The 16761-nt window shown below is 33.2% G+C and overlaps 1 protein-coding gene across 1 annotated transcript in view; it reads right to left on the bottom strand.

The window, feature by feature from the left end:
* MGAT5B (alpha-1,6-mannosylglycoprotein 6-beta-N-acetylglucosaminyltransferase B) overlaps positions 1-16761 on the bottom strand; it is a 3749208-nt gene that overhangs the window by 2897487 nt on the left and 834960 nt on the right. The gene's annotated exons all lie outside the window — the stretch shown is intronic.

Below are 16761 nucleotides of genomic sequence, written 5' to 3'. Positions count from 1 at the left end.
TCATCTTCTATCAAAAAATGAATTTCAGAGACATTTAGGAATCACTGCTGAGATATGCTGCATTAAACATTATTACAATTACAACATTACATTATTACAATTATTACAATTCCCACTCTAATATCACCCACCCCATCCAACCACTACCTTTCTTTCTACTCCACTAACTACCTTGATTATAGCAAGCTCAGATGCTCATAAGCCTAGTACTTATACAGCAGGAACTTCTTATTTTAACATTTGTTAATGTCTGTTATGTACTTCACAGATAAAGATTCTAGTTGTCTACTAATGTACTATGTTCTTCATCTGTAAATATGTTGTAAGTAATTGCTATGTAAATTGTTAATCGCTATGTAATCCAATGTAACTACTGTCTGTTTATTTTAACTGTGGAACTTTTCTCCCTGGGCCTCCGCTGAAAATGGACCTACGTCCAGTCGGACACTCCCGGTCAACAAATATAAATAAATAAATAAACAATACTACTTTTCACTATTTGATAAAAGGCTATGGCCAGCCATCAGTGAAAATGGTGCAGTAATCCAACTTTCACTGTATCACTGTGCTTCTGACAGATTTGGGATTCTTAGTAATGCACAGTCCCAGGCATGCAACGTTTCATTATATGGGAATTTGCATGACTAGGAATCTTTTAGCAGAGTAATACTGCATTCACATTTGAGCACCCTATCAGCTTGTGTTATGAAGTAATACAAGTTCTATCAGTAGACCCACCCACAGACACCTATGTACATATTCACCCTCGTGATCAAACCACATCAGCCTTGCATAAATCCTGTGACACCCACACACAGTCGTGTGTAATTGCTAACATATCCACACTCTTAAGGAATTAGCCTCTCACCCACATCTGTAACAATGGCTGAATCAGTTAACAGGATGAACCATTCTCTCAATCACTGCTGTATATTAGACTAGTATTCCTACTTCAAAGTCATGCATTGTGGTTGCCCTCCTAGCACCTGTCCAAAGCCTCCTCTTGTCTATCTGTTATAGGGATGATGTCCAGGAAATGCCCCAGGTGTTTCTTTTTATGATTTCCTTCTTTCTGGCCAGTGAGAAAATGGCTAGAGCTGAAGAAGAGATGCAAAATGCCACTTTTTTGATCAGTGGAAAAACACTTTCTAGCATTTAATTTTCTTTTTACTTTCACCTCTAGGAATTTCTCTCCAGCATGCCACTAGTCAAGAGTCTAACACCTTATTAACTAATGGCCAGCAGGCATTAAATAAGTTAATCTCTTTCCACAACAGGAATGCACTTTTGTTTACTTATCGCTCTGAAAAGCTGATTTGTTTCTCGGAATGGCTTTCTTGGTTTGATGTCTAACTTCAGTGCATCTAGCCCAGACATTATTAATGTTACTTTGCTTGCAAATGGAATATGCATTGTCTCAGAGCTGCAAAAGACGCATTATCTCTTTTGCTATCCAAGTCTATGCTTTCTGCATGGTTGAGTGAGATCAGATGTGGCCTTAATCAGGAGCTCAATGACACTGAACATGTTTTCATCCTCTGCACCCACCTCTCCACCAGTTTTCTGCAGCTTCTGTCATGCTCTGAGGTTACAACATCATACCGAGCAGCCTTAAGCAGCTTTCAGATGGATGGAATGTGAGGACTTCAAAATGACTGCAGCTATGGGAATTGAAGCCTGCACAAAGAGTTATTTTCCCACATAATCTACTTGACTATTACAGCACACTACATGTCTGTTTTGCTTAAATCTCCTATGCTGACTGCACATGCCTTCTGTGTTAGAGGAAGGCTTGCACGGCTTCAGTCCGGCATGCTCCAGCTCATCCATTTATACTTCACTTCCTGTTGCCATGTCATGTATATTACGTTGATTTATGACCCTTTTGACCAAATTGTCCACATACCTTGAGCAGCCAGTTGAGTTGTACAGAATGAAATTAATGTTTTCTTGCATTTGTTGGAGTACAATTATTCAATCTTTTTAAAACTCTGCTTATGACACTGTGGGATATTTTAGTACATCATTTGCTTTTTATTGTTTTTCTATTACACATGTTCTGTTACTGGATACAGATGTTTTAATAGTGCGAGCAGACGTGGTTGCAAGAGTATTATGTCAGAATGATTTTTTGTCTTTGCTGACGGCATATTTAATCTTGCCTTGAACCACTAAGGTGACAGCATAACAAGATTTTTATGGGGGAATGGCAATGTCAATCATCACCCATGATATACTACATAGTGGAGGGGGGAATCAATCAATTTTTTTGATACTGTGTACCATTTGGTCCATGCAGACATTTCTTCCAGTTGCACCAATTTTTTATAAGCTAGTGCCAAATGTAGGCACTGACTTCTTTCCTTCATGATCATAGGCATGCATAATCTGCGAAGGAATGACCGTGACAGAGCCCTTTATCTTAACTGGGAAGTTAAGAATTTTGCCTCCTCCCACTTAGCATGCTATCATATTTACTTTAATGCCAAACAACCTGTTTTTGACATTGTATTGTATAAAGCCTATATAAGCATTTTTTTCACCCCAGTTTTACAGGGTATGTTCACCAATATAATAGCTATGTTTACACACATGCAGACATGAGACAAAATTACTTTTTTCATAGTGATAGTCCAGTGAGATCACCTATCTGCAAGTATAGAATAGAGCAACATGACTACTGAGAGTTAATTGCCTGCACTGAGGAGTGGGTTCTGGTTTTCCTCTTTTGTCTAAGTGCACATACTAGCAAAGTGATTTATTCTCACCACTACTACTGAAAGAGCAATACAAATATGAGATGGTTACCTCTTATTTCTGCATCATATTCAAGTTATGTGCATAGATCACACATCTGAAATAGTTATAGTTGTAGCTTTTTTTTTTCTTTTCCAAATAGTAAGGTGGAATTCATTTTAGTAAAATAGCCAGAACATTACATACAGGGAAGGGATGAGGTTTAAAAGAAGGCAGGATTTGAAGGAGCTATATAATGTTTGACTGACAATGTTTGGGTAGATTATAAGTGATGTATAATGTTTGCAACTAAAATTATGTCAATATGGTTTGTGATGTTAAATGCTTGCAACTAAGATTATGTCAATGTGGTTTGTGATGTTAAATGCTTGCAACTAAGATTATGTCAATGCGGTTTGTTTTCATTTATATAAATGTATGATTGTCTATGTCCTAAGTGATAATTTAATAAAGATGCTTCTTGTTTAGCAAAAAAAAAAAAAAAAAAAAAAAGTCATTAGAGCAATAAAACAATGGCAAAAAGTATTTTGAAATGTAAGTGCAGTAGACTAATGAAGTTCCAAGCAGGGAAAAATAAAACAGTGTTCACTTGGACTTAGCTGGAAGAACAAATAATAAACTGACTTTTGGTTCTAAAATATTTTTCAGCTTTGTATTGCATTATTTTGATAGATGTTTTTGTACTTCAATGCTGCAAGTGGCCAAAGAAATAGCCTGTAGCTTCTGCTTATTAAGTATTATAGTTTTACTTTGACACTGGTACCAGCTGAATGATTGTACCTGGTGGGGAGTGTGTTTGCATTTTTGTCCTGCTTGCTTCTCTGCTGTATCTTCTTTTTGGTGTCTCTTGCATTTCTTATAAGGATCCCTTTAACTCATTACATCTGAGTGACACCTCCGGGTATATCTGCAGTTAACTCCTACTGATGCCACTAGGTGTCAAATATTGCTTATTCATATTTGCATTAATATTTCCAAAACCATAGTACAAGGTTTTAAAGGATTTCATCTTAAAACCTACACAGTGGCAAACTCAACTGCATTAATGTTTGACCTCTGTCTAGTGCAGGAAAATAGATATTAACTGATGTTTTTATGATATTAATTTATATAGATATAATTTTCACATTTTTATAAATATTTCAACAACCAAGTAATGCAGACAAAACTCCTTAGCTTCATATGAAAGCTCTCAGCCAGATAAATAAAATCCTGCTGACAGTATGTGTATAACTTGAGTGGTTGCTAAAATATTGTAAGTTGTTTGCAAAATATTACAAATGTATGTAGTTACTGTGTTTAAAGTGACTTGTAAAAGACCTAGAACTGAAAGAATACCATCATTACAAAAATAGTTAGTGCTGAGTTTGATATTTATACTTCTTTCATAACTGCTATAGTTCCAGAGATATGAGTATTTGTTTGAAATATGAGGACATAATTTGATTCTGTCAAAAGGCTTAGACTCCGCCCATTGGAAGTTACAGTGCAAACTTCCTGAGCTCTGTTGGAGTGAATGAGTTAAGAAGGAATTACCTTCATGATTTTCCCAATGGTTTCAACACCTCACAAAGGAACATGATTTATACGGCATGTGGTACAACCTCCAGTTAACCACCAATGACTATTTGTTTTCTGGTGTCAGCAGGTGAATAGCCAACAGGATTGATTTTGGCTGTTTACTACCAGCTTGATCAAAGGAGTCATGGCTCTAGAAATGAGCCAGCCCATAGAACACTGTCTTGTTCAACTTGAACTTAATTTAACTGGCTATTAAACACAACCAAAACTATGGGAAACTAGTAAATTATGGGGTGCAAATAAGAAAAGATGTAGTGTTTAGTGAAACCCTACAGAGAACTATAAGATGGAGGTTAGAAGTACCAAGTCTAGTAATGAATAGTTGAAAGATATTTACTGAAAGAGGTGGAATAGAAACTCATCCTGTTGGTGAAGCAATATAGGCTGGAAAATGTACAACAACAACCTTGAGAGGAAAAAAGCAACTGAGAACTTTGTAGTACAGTGCATTAAGAGAAAGTCTGGATAGCATGTAATAAATCTGTCTGGCAATGAGGATTATCTCCTCTTAACTACATGTCTGTAAGCTAAAGGAGGGACTGGTGCAGTACACCCCAGTAAGTCTTAGGGACACTAAAGGAAGAGTATGTTGCAAACCTGACAGGCTGAACATGATATTAAAAGGATGTACATCAGTACTTATAGCAAACTCTACCGGCCTGTATAGCATCTCATAAATGAATACTCATGCAAGTTGAATACTTTCCCAAGAGTTGTTTTTGTGTCTTTCGGCTTTTCCCGTTTAGGGGTCGCCACAGCGGAACTCCGGTCCACTAAAGATTGGCAGTAGATTTTTTTACGTGCCGAGTTGCCAGCCCTGATGCACAACCTTCATTGAAGGTACGCCTATTCACGCATGTCTCCACACAGAAGACGCTTTAGCTGAGAATCAGGAGAAAATATTTTTAAAGTGTTCAACTTGAACCAGCTTCTCCAAATGGAGAATTATTAGGTACACTCTTACCAGGGAAGCCCCCTGGGTCTTCTGGCTTCACATAGGACTTTTACAAAGCACTCCCACAATTGGTGATACTAATACTTGTCTTATATTATACTTCTTTACAGAATAAGAGAAGTAAGTGTTATTTGATCCCAACTGCCAATCTAATTCTCTTCCACAAGGAAGGGAAACAACACCAGGAACCCTGCAATTATGGCTGTATCATATAACTCCCATAAAATACCAAAAAGTTATGCCAAAGTACTAGTCTACAGGCATGAATATACCTTCTTGAGTTTACTAGCTCCTTACAACAGGACTATGCAACCATTTACCATTTAAGGTCAACAATATGGTTATGCATTATACGGTAGAAGCTAGATGTTTTGAAAAAATTATTTCTAACAACTGGAATTTATTACAAGCTGGCAGTGACATTTGTCACTTATTTATTTCCAGACCGACTTTTACTTATAAAAATAGAAGTAATTTTAAGGTGATATTGGAACATACTGGGTGCACATATGGGGTCCCCACTACAAGAAAATGTGAACATTGTACACATTGTACGTATATTAATGTTAACAAAGATGGTGAGGTGCTCAGTAAGATCAAAACATGGAATGTGGGTACATTTGTAAACTGCAACACACAAAGAATTATTTATTTAGCTACATGTTGCTCAAGCAATGCATTTTATATTGGTAAAACCAATAATTCCCTTAAACAAAGGATTTACCAACATATTTATAGTATTAGAAGAAGGGATAATAAAAGTGCACTTGTTCAACATTCATTATATCATTTAAACTTTAATAAGTTTGTGTTTTTAATTTTGGAACAGCAGGTTTTGCATGATACTGGTGGAGATTGGGAAAATGAATTACTTAGGAAGGAAGTGAAATGGCAGATTAAATTTGATGCTGCATATCCACCAGGGTTAAATGACATTTCTATTTCTAGTGAATTACAGAGAAGGGCTTTGGAAATATAATTGTTTTTAACTATTTTTAATTATTTTTAACTATTTTCAAATTATCTTAATTCTTCACATGTATTTATTGTAAGCATGTTTCTTTAAATGCATTGGTAGTTTTTTTTCTTAAAAAAATTTTTATTGAAATCAAAACTGAAATATACACAGCTATTAAAATATTTGTACAGATTTTTGATACATTAGATAAAAATAAAAAAAAGAATGGTATAATAAACAATAATACCATAGACTATATACAGAAATGTTCACTGTACAGGAATGAAATATTATTGTTAGGCTAATAGAAAAAGGATTTGATTTTACATTCAGGTTATGGGTTTTCTAATAGTTCAGATATACTCTTCCAATATTTATATGTTGTATTCCTTGAGGATCTAGATCTGTCAACATTTTGAGTTTAGAAACATCCTTGAGAAGATCTTTAAAATTTTGAAAATATGGACTATGTGAAGATTTCCAATTTTTTGTGACTTCTTTCCTGGCGATGGACAATATAGACCATAAGATTGAATATTTGCTGGGATTTACACATTTTGGGATTAGAGTGTTAAATAGAATAAGTGATTTAGTAATAATAAAATTATCTGTAAAGAGTGCTTGTAAGAAGTTATTAACATCTTCCCAAGATTTCTTTAAAAGTGAGCATTCATAAAATATATGTATCCAGTCTGCATTAATTTCCTTCCTACATCTCCAACATAAAACACTTTCTTTAGTTATCTTGCTGATATTTTGAAGTGTAAGTAATGATCTATTTAAAAATCTCCAGGTGAAAATTTTCCATTTGTGTGAAGATGTTGTTTTACCAGCAGATTGAAGAATATTTAATTTATCCTTATCTGAAGGATGGGCATTATTAGTGGTGGTAAAAAAAATCACAGTAATTATCTGTATATATATATATCCAAGTCTGATTTTATTGTTTTATATATGAATGAAAGACTAACTTTCGGTGAAATGTTCTGTTGAGTTAAGAGAGTTAAAAGCTGTATCAGACTAGGAACTGAGGTTTTAATTGAAGGAGAGATTAGATTGAGTTTACCCTTGATGTATTTCCTTGCTTCTTGTAGGTCTAGCCAGAGTACTGAGTCAAAAGTATTCTCATCTATAATAGTATTAAGAGCTTTATTTCGTGGTTGTTCATCAATTGATGCCATGCTATGAGGCGCTTTTGTTTAAATAATGACATTTTCTGATAATCTACTGTAAACATAATCCCTTGTGTATAGGCGATGGGGAAAGTAAGAAATATCCAGCTTTCATATCTTTTATGTCTAAGGATGACATTTTTAAAAGACAAAATTAGAGTTATGTAGTTAGATTTAAATGTTTGGGTGTAGTGGAAAAAAATATTCTTTCAGTCTCCAAATAAAGATGCTATTCATTAAGTATAACATATGAGTATCATTGTTTTTTGGAGATTGAGATAGACAAAGTAAAAAAGTCTTTCCATTTTGCTGAATATTTACTGTCAATTAACTGAGTGATTGATTTGATTACAGAAGAAATTGAATAAAGTTCTAGGTTGGGTAAAGCTATACCTCCATTATCCTAGCTATACATATGGATTGATAAAGCAATTCTGCATTTAACTGGGTGCCAAAGGAATTTGTTAATCATCGTGTTAAACTTTTTGATTACTAAATGTGTTGGGGGTATAGAGATGGACTGAATTATATACAAGATTTTGGTGAGTAATACCACCTTTATAATTGATAATTTCTCATCCATGGAGAATTTTATTTTAGACAATCTAGTTATTAAATTATCTATGTTTGCAATACTTTTATTAAAGTTCAGTTTTATAATATATTTTGTGCTGTTAGTAATAATTATGCCTAAATATGTTATTTGTTTAGATTGTGCTATATATTTCTTAAAATTATCTTGTATATACATTTTCTTTTGACCAACTGAAATAATTTGTGTTTTATTGTGATTAAATTTAAGGCCTGAGTTCCTTTGAAAAAGCTCCATATTGTTAAATAGTTCTGACAATGATGGGTCTTTGCCACCCAGTGTAATCAGAATGTCGTCTGCAAACATCTGAATTTTTGATGTTTCATTAAAACCCAACTCATATCCTATTATATTAGTGTTATCCCTTATCACATACTAAAATATTCTTGGCATTGTTTGCAACGCTTAAAAAGGGTAGATAAAAGTGATATGAATTGGACATTTCTTACCATGGATGTTGTGAATCTATTTTCAACCATACCCCAAGCTGAAGGTTTGGAATATTTCAGAGAAAGTCTTTTGAGAAGTAAACATCTAAATGGTGTGAAGTTAAATAATGTAATTAATTTCATGGAATTGATACTTAAAAACAACTATATGATATTTGAAGGAGAATTTTATCATCAGATTTCTGGGGTGGCAATGGGGGCCAAATCTGCCCCCATTTTTGCCAGCTTGGTACTTCTTCATTGGGAAGAGATATTTATCTTCCCTAGCCCTTTTTTTGAACAAATTGTACTGTACAATCGGTTTTTAGATGGCATACTGGTTCTTTGGAAGGGAAACGAAGATGAGGTCAGGAATTTTGTGGAATACCTTAATTCCACTACCCCATTTTTTTTCCTTCATGTACACATGGGACAACCAAACAAAAGAATTTCTGGATATAAAACTCACTAAAACATCAGAGGGGTTGGAAAGTAATATTTACAGAAAGGAAACATATAGTAATTCATTATTACATTTTTCAAGTTGCCATCCTTTGTAGTGTGATTAAAGGGCAGATGGTCCGTTTGTCTCACCTTGTGAGTAATGACATGATATATCAAGTGGAGATGTATAACCTTATAGGGATGTTTTTAAATAGAGGCTATCCATTGAGATTGTTATCAGTCAGAAAAGCAGTGATGGGAAGAAGGGGGACATCATTTAAACCTATTCTGAAAGACACTAGTGGGGCTACTGAGATAATTGAAGGAACAGAACCCCTTGATTCTGGACCATTTGATTCCAGAGCCTTAGTTTTGAAGTATAATCACCAGACATCTCAGATTATTAAGGTTGTTAAGAGATCATGGGATCTAGCATTTGATGCAAACACCAAAAAGGAGTTAGGGCAAACCCCTCGAATAATATTTTCAAGAGGTTTGAATATTAAAAATTTATTAGAAAGATCAAAAGAAAGATATACAAGCTCACGCATGTATAAATGCGGGGCTTGTAGATATTTTAGATATATTAATGATGGACCCTATGTGACTGTATGGGGGTACAATAAAACAATTCCATGCCCAGGTAAATATTGTTGCAATTCTAAGATGGTTGTCTATTTGGCAACATGCACAACATGTTCAGGTTTTTATGTGGGAAAAACCATACGCAGGTTAAGAGAAAGGATAGCAGAACATCTTAGGGCCATAAAAAACAAAGCCATTCATAATGCGTTATATGCACGTTCTATGGCTTGTGGCAACTTTAAGAAGTTTACATTTTTGTAGTTGATCTGGTATTGACAAGTGAAAGAGATGGTGATGAAAACATTAGAGTTGAGTCCCTGGAATTTAAAAGACAGGTTGTATTGAATGCTACAGTTTTCCCCGGTCACAACAACCATATTTCTATTATGCCCATATTGAAGCAAAGGGCAATGGTTGTTTAATGTCTGGGAGGGTTTAAATGTATTGTACTCAGTTTATGTTATTGATATATATATCAATATATATATACATATATTTTCTATTTTATATGTTATAAAGTCTTTGTAAAAAGGTCATTCATTAATACATTTACTGTTTTGAGATTAATAGTTTTATTATTATTTTAATAAGTGTAATTTCATATGTTATATATATATATATATATATATATATATATATATATATATATCATTATGTATGCTGTTATGTTTGGTAATTATGCAACAATAGTGATTGGTTAGTTGATAAATGTAGTTTGCATTTAAACCATGTGATTTGATGCTCCTTTTACTCTGAAGAAGCCATTAGTTTGATGGTGAAAGCGCTTAGTACATTGGAGCCTGTTTTAGCTCTTAATTAAAGCGGCTTGGTGCAGTTCGTAAATTTTGTGTTTGTTTTTAAACTGTTTTTACCCTGATGGGTTAGGTGTATTTTATTATCCCTTATCAAGTTTGCCCAACGTTCCATGATTAAGGTGAATAAAAGAGGGGACAGCAGGCAAACTTGTTTAGTGCCTTTTACTATTGGTATAGATTGAGAAATATTAGGACCTATTTTGATGTATGCATGACAACCATTATATAATTGAGTAATAAGGTTTACAAAATGTTCTGAAAAATTAAGTTCCCCCAAAAGAATGAGGAGATAATCCCAATTAATTGTATCGAAGGCGCAATTTATATCTAAACTAATTATAGTTAAATTTGTTTTTAAAATCTTTACTGATTCAATTAAGGTTAATATTCTCTTAATATTGTCGTAAGAGGTTCTATTTATTATGAAACCTGTTTGATCCGCCTCCACTAGATTAGGAAGAAAATTTTTGAGTCTATTAGCATATGTAGACATAAATATTTTGTAGTCTATATTTAGTAGGGATATAGGTCTATATGAGTTACATTTAGTGGGGTCTTTGTCCTGTTTTATAATAGGGGTTATAAAAGTATATTTCCATGATGGTGGGATGAAGTTTTTAGTTTGTACTATGTTAAAAACAGCATGTAAAACTGTGATAGCTTTATTAGGTAAAGTTTTATAACTTTCTGGGATGATGCCATAATTTCCCAGAGCTTTGTTTTGTTTAAGTTCATTACTTTGCAGTTGAATGTCTTTGAGAGTAATCTGTCTATCAAATAATTCAGCTTGCTCTTCTGTTAATTTTTTCTTTGAGTTTTTACTAATGAATGTCCGTATGTCTTTTTTTAGATTTAATAATTTGGAAGACTGATTAAGATTATGAAAAAATTCTCGGAATTCGTTTAGTATATTATGTAAACCAGAGACCATTTTCTTTTTCTGTGGTGAGAAAATGTCATTAATATGGTTAAATTTATTTAATCTTTTAGTTTTGTTGGCTATAATATTCATGGATCTAGGATTCGATGAAAATGTAATGAGTTTAAATTTCTCTAAGCTAATCATGGTTTTATGATTTAATATTTCAAGATACTTTTTGTTTAAAGAATTTATATCTTTTTTTGTCTTTGTCATCTTTGTTTTTTAAAAGAACAAGGTTCAATTTGTCAGGATTAGATTGTATTTCTTTTAATTCTTTATCCCACATAAGTCTTTTTTTTATACCAATTAGTTATTCTACCATATACGTAGGATTTCATTGCATCCCAAATAAAGACTTCGGATGTATCACTAGTTGTGTTAAATTCTATGAAGTTATGTACTTCTTCAGATAAGAAAGCTTTAAAATCATTTAGTTTAGCGATATTTGCTGGGATTCTTTTTATCTGTACATCAGAAGTTGAGTGGATATTTATATCAAAGGTTATGGAATTATGGTCAGAAAGGGGACATGTAATTACCTTTACTCTAGTTAAAGAATCAACCAAGTTATTAGAAACAAAGGCTCTGTCTATCCTAGAATATGAATTATGCCTATGTGAATAGAACGTGTAGAAAAGAGAGTTGGGGTCTGCATAATTATTTACATCTTTTAGCAGGAGAGAATCAGAAAATTCTTTCAAAAGTCTAGCCGTTGACAAGATTTTTCTTTTACCAATAAAGGTAGAGGCTTTGCTATCAAAAATACAGTTAAAATCACCGGCCAAAATGATATTACCCTTAGAAAAATGTAGGATGTGTTCTGTGTGTTGCTGTGCTGATTTAAGTCCAAAGCCAGGAATCCAGTATGTATTGATTAAAGTGAATATTTTGTTGTTAAATTCTATAATAACTGACACTAATATACCTTTTTTATCTTGGTATGATTCTATTATTTTTGGTTTAGGTAATTTTTTATGCCATAATATAGCAACTCCCCTTTTTTTCTTTGAATGTTCTGAACTGGCTAGAATAGAAAAGCATTTAGAGTCCAATTTAGAAATATCTTTTGATATCAAGTGGATTTCTTGTAGAAATATTATTTGGGAGTTTTGCAATTTGAGGTATTTATTTAAAGATCTTCTCTTATTAGGATTGTTTAGACCATTAACATTGAGTGACAGACAATGTAAAGAAGTCATGAGGTAGTTTCCGTGTATGATAATGCATATTGTCTATACATTTTATTTATTTATTTATTGACATTTGTTAACCGGGTTTGTCCAACTGGGCTTGTGGCCCATTTTCAGTGGAGACCCGAGGAGAAAAGCTCCAGTAATACATTTTAAAACAAGTACAATTTTAAACAATATTGATATAATAGCAGTTATAGCAAAATGATTCACATATATTGGGATACATGCATAAAGTTAAAGTTGCATTAAAAAGAAGCTAAGTAACAATTTTACATTGATATAGTTAAATAGGTTAACAATTAACATTTTTTGTTTGTAGAAAATTGTGCAAATGCATAGTAGACACATTGGAGAGAGAGGTGTAATGAGGTACTAAGTATGGTCCTTCTGAGGGTACATAAAGGGAAGGAAGACTAGGTAGGGTCATGGCAAGGGCAGGTTCTGGAATTGAGAAAATAAGCTTTTAGTTCATTTTTAAAGTGTGAAGTGTGGGAGATTGAACGTAAGTCAAGGGGAAGTTTGTTACAAGCATGGGCAAGGGAGTGTTTGTAGAGTAGTTTGCCTACTGACCTTTTTGGGTGGTAGATATCAAGTAATTGTTGGTTAGAAGTATGGAGGGTCCAGGATGGGATGTAGATGGAGACTAAGGAAGGTAGAGATGGACAGAAGGAGGGTTTATAAAGAATACAGTGTAGCATATGAAATTGATAAGATAGCAGAAACTGGGGAAGTTCAAGCCATTGAAGAGAGTTTAAAGAAATGCAGTGGTGTGAGTTGTATGGGGAGTTAATACTGAATCTAGCTATTTTATGGTAAGTCTGGAGGCCTGGATATAGGTAAGAACTGGGGCGGCATATAAGAGGGTGTCTGTTTATGTATAAAAGAGAAATGTAAGGAATACCACTGTTTGATATACTTAAAAAATGATATAGAGGTAAAATCAAAGGTATATTAAAATAACTTTACAGTGAACATCATAAACAATATTGTCAATAAATTGTAGCAAAAATGTTTAACAAAAAAAACATCCAAGACCTTTCTGGAGTTATATACTCCTAGTATGAGTGACATATATCACTCAAATTATCATTCTAACTAGCAGCAAGTTTCAAACAGAAACTGCCTATTTGCAAACTGTTATATATTTAAATGTATGGCTTTTAAGTACAGAAGTAAACACGACTAAATAGAATAATAATAAAATCAATAAATTGTTAAATATTATTAAGTAATTATGAAAAACAACATGAAATATTACTATTTGTACTACAATGAATCAATAAGCTGATTATTAAACATATATTAAAATAAGATTATGCTGTATAACCAAGATGAATAAAATCAGCTGAGGTGCACTAATGACAATGAATTATGCTTATATACTGTCCTTAAAAACAAACATGCAGTAAATGTGAGCATATAGTAATACTTTCAAAGTCAAGTAAGGATAGTGATCAAAAATAGTGTCAGGGCTCATATTGACAATATTGTAATACAGTAGATTAAGGCTGTATAGAGAACTCTAGTGAACTTGTACTCAGAAGTAAATGGTTCAATTATAAGGATTCCAGCTGAAAGAACTACTCTATATATTAATCATAAAATCTCTACAACAGTCCTATCTCTCCTTTTTGTAAAACTTTCAAGACTGAATTTCTGTTCATTAAACAAAACTATAAACTTCAACAAAGTATAGATGTACACTGACATTGTGAGGCCTATCATGGAATACTGTAATCTTTCTTGTACAGAAAGTAATGTATTATATTTCTGCAACAAAACAAACTAAAAATACATTCTGATGAGAGAAAAAAAAAACATCTTGTACCATAACAGCTTTATGTATCAAGTTGGTAATAGGGATTATTCTTTAACTACTTTTATAAGAAATGTTTAAGCTGTGTAGGAATCTCGCTACTATATCTTATACCATCAAGATTATGATCTATAAACTCTTACTTGTTTTGCAGTACTGCACAACAACCCATATAAGATGTAATTTTTTGTATGTTACTCTTTCTTGAGCTGTCACCCTTGTAAATGTATACTTTTCTTCTTTTTACACTCTTTATTTCCCCAATTATATCAGTAAAGTTCTAGCTGTACCAATGTATCTTATCAGCTCCCTTTAACTAAACACCAACTGGCTAAGGGTTGAAAAAGAGCTCTCTAAGTGAGCCTAACTATATTATAATACAGTGTAAGGAGGTCATGCAAAACATTGCTTTATAACAGGCATTCACGGTAAAACTATTTGTGAGAAGCACTGCAATCAACATAATCTTTAAGTTGAGTATAACACAAAGATGTATCTGCATTTCATGTTATATTGCTGTTATGCTATAAGTAGGGTGACTGGTTCCTTTCATTCCCTTTCCCGCTGAGTAAAGAAGTGTTCAAAAGGTTTCGCCCTTTGTAATTTGTCGAGACGCTGATGACATCACATAGCAATGGGAATTGTTCCAGTGATACGGAAAACAATTAAACGAGTTCAAGGATTAAAATAAGCTGCTAGAGTTCCAGCAGGAAATGGTAAGGCACTTTAACAACAAACACAGCTTTTATTAGGCTCACGAGCTGCTTGGGACAATCTGAACATCACATACAAAGCAAGAAATGCTATTGCAAAGGCCAAGAGCTTCCCGGGCTCACCGCATACATCACCAAAGACAATGCCACCAACACAGCGCTACTCTCAAGAGCATATACGCTTTGAACAAAACAGAATACAAGCATACAAGCAAAACAAAAAACCCTGTACCAGCTATCATACCACCATTATTATCCTGTTAATATACAAACAAAAGCAGCAAATGTATGGACTAACCACCAGAACCCTGCACCAACTACCAAACCACCATTCTTTTACTATTAATGTACATGTAATTCACAACAGAATTACTAGACAATCAGCCCAAAAGAAAGATCAGAGCAATCAGTGCAACAACAAGCCCTAGTTTACTAAAATATCTAACCTATGAATCTAAACCTATGTATTATAACAATCGATCAAGATATGCCACTTCTACAATATGTATATAAATATAAGCTATAAGTTTATTAATTTTTAAGGGTAAATGCTACTTTTTATATCCAAAAAGAGCAATAAAAACATATTAAACTATTAATAACTGGGCAAGATACTTTCAATACCTATCAAGTAGGTGGTTAGTTATTCTATATGATCAGAAACGTATGAGAAAGTATTAAGCTGATTATTATTTCTATATATGTAAGATAGAGCAAGACTGTAAGAGAGAAAAAAAGGTATATATTCATTAATAGCAGACACAGAAGACACAAAAAAAATACTCACCTGTTGAACCATTTTCATCTCTCTAGACTTCTGGGTCATAAACAAGAATTATTTATATATAAAGAAAGAGAACAAAAAAAACTACAAGGGTAATGTGAACAGACTCGTCATTTTTTTTTTTAGTTTCTTTTTAGGATCAGATGTTTTCCAGGATCCATTTTCTGCTAATCTTTTGTGACTGGAAGTAGCCTAATCCATCTCATCTATCTTTTCCAATATTTTCTTTGATTTGATAAATATGATAGCTGGTTCTAGTTCATCAAATATTTTAGGACCATCCTGCAGAAAGATCTTTGGTTTGTCTGGAAAAAGCAGATGTGTTTTTATTTGAGCTTTCTTTAGTTCTTTGAGTAGTGGCAAAAATAGTTTTCTTTTGGCAATCACAGAGGAAGAATAGTCATTGTCAAAACGTATGATATTATCTTGAAATTTTATAGGTGAGTTGGACCATGCAGTCTTTAATACAATTTCTTTATCATGTGAAGATAAATATTTGACTATCACTGACCTTGTAGAATTACTTTTATTGTTCTTAGATTGAACCAGGGATCTGTGAGCCCTTTCAATACCAAAAGAGAGGGCTTCAGGAAGTTATAAAATCTCAGGTATCCATGAGGTTAAAAATTTCTCCATGTTGTTTTCTTCAATATTGTCCAGCAACCCAAAGATCCTGATGTTATTTCTACGACTTCTATTCTCTAGTCATCAATCTTTGACTGAAGTAAAGAGCTTTGTTTTAAGAGAAATTCCAAGTTATGTTCATTTTCTTGAATTCTACAGTCCATGTCTTTCAGTGAGGTTTCTATGCCAGTAATTTGTTCTTTCTGCTGTTTTAAGTCTTGGTGTAAAGTCTCCATTTGCTGTGAACATTTTTCTTTAAAATTATCCAATTTCAGGTCTGTTTTGTCTATTTTAGTGGATAGCTCTTGGATAGTGGATAGTAGAGATTGTAGCTCCTTTTTTAATGATGTGTCCTGGTGAGAAGATTTTTGTCTTGTGAAATTTGACAGGAAAAAGTAATAAAATTTAAAAATGAATGAGAT

The sequence above is a fragment of the Protopterus annectens genome, chromosome 12.part0 (assembly GCF_019279795.1).
Source record: "Protopterus annectens isolate FY-2018-M chromosome 12.part0, PAN1.0, whole genome shotgun sequence".
In the NCBI taxonomy this organism is placed as follows: Eukaryota; Metazoa; Chordata; order Ceratodontiformes; family Protopteridae; genus Protopterus; species Protopterus annectens.
The sequence above is the reverse complement of the archived record's forward strand: the minus strand, read 5'-3'. Positions and strand labels throughout refer to the sequence as shown.